The sequence below is a fragment of the Gossypium hirsutum genome, chromosome D06, assembly GCF_007990345.1.
Source record: "Gossypium hirsutum isolate 1008001.06 chromosome D06, Gossypium_hirsutum_v2.1, whole genome shotgun sequence".
In the NCBI taxonomy this organism is placed as follows: domain Eukaryota; kingdom Viridiplantae; phylum Streptophyta; class Magnoliopsida; order Malvales; family Malvaceae; genus Gossypium; species Gossypium hirsutum.
Window position 1 is genome coordinate 33636585 of NC_053442.1, and position 6258 is coordinate 33642842.

Below are 6258 nucleotides of genomic sequence, written 5' to 3' on the forward strand. Positions count from 1 at the left end.
GATGAAAAACGACCAGCATTAAAAGAGGAATTGAGCAGCCTTTTTGGGGTGTGAATGGAAGGTTTTGAAGAGTCCCCATGGTGTGAACATGGCTGAACCGAACAGCCATGGTGTGAATAGCCTTTATGCTCCCTTGAGAAGAGAATCGGCCAAGCTTGGAGGGATGAACAACTTGGACACTTTTGGCCGAATAGTTGCCTTGAAAAACACTAAAATTAATCAACTTTAATGCATTAAACCAGCTGCACATGCACCTTCACATTCATTGAATCTACATGCATGAATCTGCCCAATGTATCTTCAAATTCGGGTGCACCTACATAACACAAATGAACTTAATTAAAAACATAATGTGAACATCCTAATTATCATTGTGACAACTTGAATATTAATAAACATGACACATAAATTCGGCTGGACAGATTTAATGCATGTATAAATTTAGACAAACTAAATAAAATCAAGACATCTTTAATTTAACTAGATCAAGACAAATTAATTAACTCAACTTATTAATGCCGAAAATAATAAGACACATTAAATGACTTAAAGGCACAATTAACACCTAGTTAAATTAGTTAATTAGCTTAAACTAAATTAACTAAAATTTATTCCAGCAAAATAAAAAAAAATGCAAAACTAAAAGAAACTAAAATGAGTTTATTGAGCTAGTTCGAGCTCATTGAGGTTGTAAAGAGCTGGAAATAAGCTAATTGAAGCTCCACAAAATAAAATTGAGCTACGTCCAGCTTGCAAACACGATGAGCCTCGCTTGTAGGCTGAAACAATAGCCGTTCCCGGGGGCGGGTCGTATCACATCCAATAGATTTCAGCTTTGTGAATTTTCAAAAGTGTAAAAATCTCAATTTTGGTTGTGCTTTCATCACCATTAATGTTGCTATCATCTCGAACAATGACTCTCTCAAGAGTCACTAAGACTTTCTCAACTTTAATTTTTATGTCTTCTTTAATGAATTATTCAAGCATGAATTTGACTGATATTTGTATTTTGATGATGTGTAGTCACTAAATCTTATGGCGGTTGGTTGATTGAAAAGTTGCATGGTTAGTTTTAGGGTCAGTGACTAAATCATAAAAAATGGACTAAATTGAATAGACTTCAAAACCTAGAATTTAAACCTCTAGGTGACCATTTAGATGCGTGATCAAGAAGAGAGCCTATTACGAACCAGTTAGATTGTCCCGATTTAGTTTAGTGAGACTAAGAGATAATCCAGACTAAATCATTTAATTGGGTAAAATGGTAACCGAAAGGTAAAATTAGACCAATTAGGAGTTTGAACAATTTAGATCCCTAATTCAAGAATTGACTAGCAACATAAAAATCAATTGACCACTTTATTCCAATGATTGATTTTTTTCACTTTTGACTGTTATGCAATTTAGTCCTTCTAGGTGTTGTTTAGTGTAATTAACCTTTGTTGACAATTTGTCGTAATATAATACTTAGGATTAGCTGGCTAGACTTCTTAGTTGCATGCATGATCATTGTTAGTCACCTTATTACCTAATATATCTTGGGTTCGTTCCTTAGAATACTCCAAAGTGTTCTATTGTAACACTTACAAAAATTACAACTAACCTGCCACACTTGCAGTTAAGCCACCTTAATTCTTGATTTTTTGTGTTGATTCTCTGCTCAACATTTGTATGTCGTGACATGGTCAAGTTGTCTTTGTCGAGATCTGTGTGTGATAAGTTGATTTGTGTGATTGTTTTATGCTTTTCTAGGAAGATAATTGGTTAAAGCTAGGTGTATAGATTTTATGCTTTTCCAGGAAGATAATTGGTTAAAGCTAGGTGTATAGATATGACGCTTTACTTTTTTGTAGTTATTTTTGTGTTTGTTTGATTTATTATTTTATTTATTTGTGTCTCTTTTAGTATCTCCTATTGTATGACTCAAAGCTTCCCTGGGATACTTCCAATTGATCTCGAGTAAAAAGAGCCAGACAGCACATAGACCGAAGGCCAACTCTCATTGAGGTCTACCTATCAAAGCTCTTCTCTTTAGAGGTCCAAGGTCCATGTATGACATTGTTGTATTTTGAATTGTTAAGTTTCATATCCTTTCATGCTCCCATATAGAAGTTCTTATTTTACTTACATTGCCTATTATAATGATTTCCCAATTGTGATCATTGGTTGTGAATGTGGTGGTTGTGGATAACTAGGATTGTTAGTTGTGGATATTTAGGATTGTATGTCTGTCGTGCATTTTTTACTTGCAAAATGACATCGTTACTCGACATAATGTTGTACGACTGGACTTGGCTACACCTTAGTGTTACCACGCTGCACATTAATATTCCTCATTTTGAACTCAATCCTTCATTGATAAAATGGGTGGTGTCTAACCTACAATTCAGTGATGCCAAGTCTAAAGACCTAGTAAGATTTCTTTGCCAATTTGAACATGTATGTAGTACTGCCTGTTAGAAAATCAAGTTTGGAAAATGCAACGAAAAATAAGTTTCAGGGAAAAACCAGAGTTTCAAATTTTTTTTCCAAAAACAAGAACTTGGTTGTGCTATCTAAAGTAATAAACACTTAATCAAAATTGTACATTTTCGATTTGTCTAGAATGAAAGCTTCGATTAAGAAGTCTTCTCCGCTATCCTCAAGCTCACGTGTGCCAAGTGTGGGCTCACTTCGAATCAAAAAATTTTCCACAAATTACTAGTGGGGTAATTTCATAATTTCTCTAAACTTTGAGGCAAGTTGTAAATAAGAAAAATAACTTTAGAATTCTTCTGATAAAATTTCTTTAGGGAATTTTCTCTATACAACTTTCTATTGAATTCAAGTGTGTGAAAAATAATGACCTATGGCTTTATTTATATAGAGAGAGTTTAGAGAGTTTAACTATGATTAAACTTAATCACTTTAATATTTAATTATTATAATAATTATCAAGGTAAATATTAGATTTAATTTAATATTAAATCTATTAAATTAATATATTATTTATCTACAAGATAAATATTAAATTTAATTTAATATTAAGTTAATAATATACTATCAAGATAAGAATTAAATTAAATTTCATGTTCAATTTATTAAAATAATATTATTTTTGAAATAGTTATTCTGGAATCAAATTATCTAGTAGAGTCCTATTAAGAGTCTAATTCTTTCATTACTCAACCATCGAGGAACTACCACCATCGACCACCCGACAGCCACTAAAATGCCATCATTGCAGCCGCCGACACCGCAGTGGCCGGTGGTGTAGGCACGACACCCTTACAGCACCCTAAGCCAATTTGACTGTTGTTAGTTTAGTCTGTGTCAATGATGGCCCAACTAATTTGGTCCAGCCACAGGTTAGACTATCGGTTCAGTTTCACATACCGAGCCTAGTTCGACCAGCTTTGGATCTCAATCTCAATTTTTGGTTCTTGGGCCCAATTTTGATCTCAAGTCCAATTTTCAAGTTTAATTACCTATTGAGCCAATTGTCTAACTTAAAGATTTATTTCCAAAAATGTCATATTTATTTTAATGAATTTGATTAGTTTAATTTTACTTGATCAAAATTAATTTTCCTAAAAATCACTGAGATTTTCCAAAATTAAAATTTCAAGAAAATTCTTTAGTCAAATTCTCTAGTTGAATGATTCTCATGACTGCCTAATTTAATTCCACATCAAATAAATCGACTCAATTAAATTATTTCCAAAGTCATAGAATTTTCTTCTAATTCAAATGCAGTCCGATTGAGCTTTGTTAAGGTAGTAGAGGGACCAATCAGACATATACAATTAGGCTTGAGTAAGTGAAATTATGTCCAGAAGCATCATTCCAATAATTCGCAATTTACTTAATCACGGAGTTATCCAAAAGAAGTATCATGATTCAAAACTCCTTATTATATACTCTTTACGAAAGTAATTCATCCAACTATTTTGCCCAATGACCTCGTCATGTGTGTGTTACTCCCATATGATATCCTTGATTCCTTTAAGTTAAATCTATTCACTCAGTAAAATCTTATTTTATCCCATTGTCACCATTGTGTCTTTTTAATGATTAATATGATCACTATCAATAAATGGTCGTGATAAATTGTTTGTTCAAGAACAAGCAACCCATCACTACATTTCATATTTATCAATCGGCACAATGCCAATGAGAGGATATCGTTAACTTTTTAATTGAGTTATGAGTTCCATTGTTGCTAGTAAAGTGATGTCATACACAAGTCATGTACCCGACATACTGACATGAGCTCAATCATCTTTAGAGCATAAGCCTCCACTTATATCAAAGCACATGAGTAACATACACATTGTCAGTGATTAACTCAGGATTAGGTAAATAGCACCATGAACGTCACAAGTGAATTAATTCACAAACGAGCTTAGAATTAATTCATCTTGGGTCCAGTCCAATGTATCACCCTTCCAATGAATATATCTATGTATCTACCCGTGGAGTCAACTGCTCCAACAGCCAAGACTAGCCATCTCCCCAATTGAAATTGTAGACGACATAATAATCTTTCTAAGTATTTAAATAAAATACTCGCTTTGATTCTTTTACGAGATTACAAACTCGTTTAGATTATCTACCGAAGTAAGTTGTCTTTCTCGCAATGTAAATGTTCTTATAATGCCACTTATCATCAATTTTAACTTAGACAATCAATGAGTTAATATTTTCTTGTCATAATTTATTTATTCATCGTTCAAATACATAAAAAAAACAATTACATTTTTAATACAATATGAACACATTTCACAACAATCTTTCACTTACCCTAATGAATTAAATGTGCCATGTTTCGCATTCTCATATCCTCGATGTGTTTGTTAAAACTCCAAGTTACAATAATTTTAGCAAGTAAATCCGCAAAGATATATTCAGAAGCTACTTTCACCACATTTATTATTTCTTCAGCTAAACAGATATCTAGACATGTGCAAAGCATTGCATACATAAGGCTTCCAACTATCAAAGTATATGCAACCTTACTCATATGCTCTTTTTCTTCTGTTGTCTTTGGACAGTCATCCAAAGAAATATGAAAACCTGATGCATTCAGTTGAGCACTTGCCTTCACATCGATCATTGCAAACTATTCCAATACCATATCGATGTATGAAGCTTGTGATAGAGCTATCATTTTATTCTTTCGATCTTTAAGGATTCTAATTTCAAAAATATAATTAGCTTCACCAAATTCCTTCATGCTAAAATGTTGAGCTAACCACAGTTTAACTGATGATAATTCTTCTACATCATTTCTGATAAGTAAAATATCATCGACATACAAAAAGAGGAAGACCACTTTTTTTTTTCCTTTATACGCTTATAAACACAATGTTCATCAGCATTTTGCTCAAGCCCAAAAGTCTTGATTGTTTGATCAAATCTTTTATTCCATGATCGGGACGTCTGCTTAAGTCCATAAATGGATCTTAGTAGTTTGCAAACTTTATGCTCTTTTCCTTTGACAACATAACCAGTGGGTTGAGCCATGTAAATGGTCTCATCAATATAGCCATTCAAGAATGATGTCTTGACATCCATCTCCAAATCTCGTAACTGAGAGCAAAAACAATGTATAAAAGTATGTAGATAGACTTGAGTATGGCTACCGGAGAGAAGGTCTCATCGTAATTGATACATTCTTTCTATGTGTAGCATTTCCTTACAAGTCTAGCTTTATGTGTTTCCACTTTCCCTTATGTATTTCTCTTCTTGTAGATCCACTTACACCTTATGGGTTTAATCTTAACCGATAAGTCTACAAGTTCCCATATCGTATTGGATTTCATAAAATCCATCTCAACATCCATAACCTGTTTCAAGAGCTTGGAATCAACGTCCTATATAGCCTCAACGTAAATGAGTGGATGATTATCCTTATGATTGAATTTTGTATTATAAATACTACCATAAAAGGTGAAGAAGTTTGGGTTCTTAGAAACCCACCCACTATGATGGATTCCTCTATGTTGTTGATCATTTGTAGCGTTGGAAAAAAATTTGATTTGAAAACAGTTTTCTTGCACAGCGAAAAATAAAAATTTTGAAAACCGACTTGGTTTGTGATATTTATAGCAATAAACCTTAGACTAAAATCGTACCTATGTTTTTAGATAGGCAGATCTTTGATGTTTTCCAGCTTTCAACCAAACGATCTTCTTCACTATTCTCGTACCATGAACTACTTCGAGGGTGGGCTCAAACCATTAGAATCAAAACATAGAACTAGAAAAAGTTTTTCCT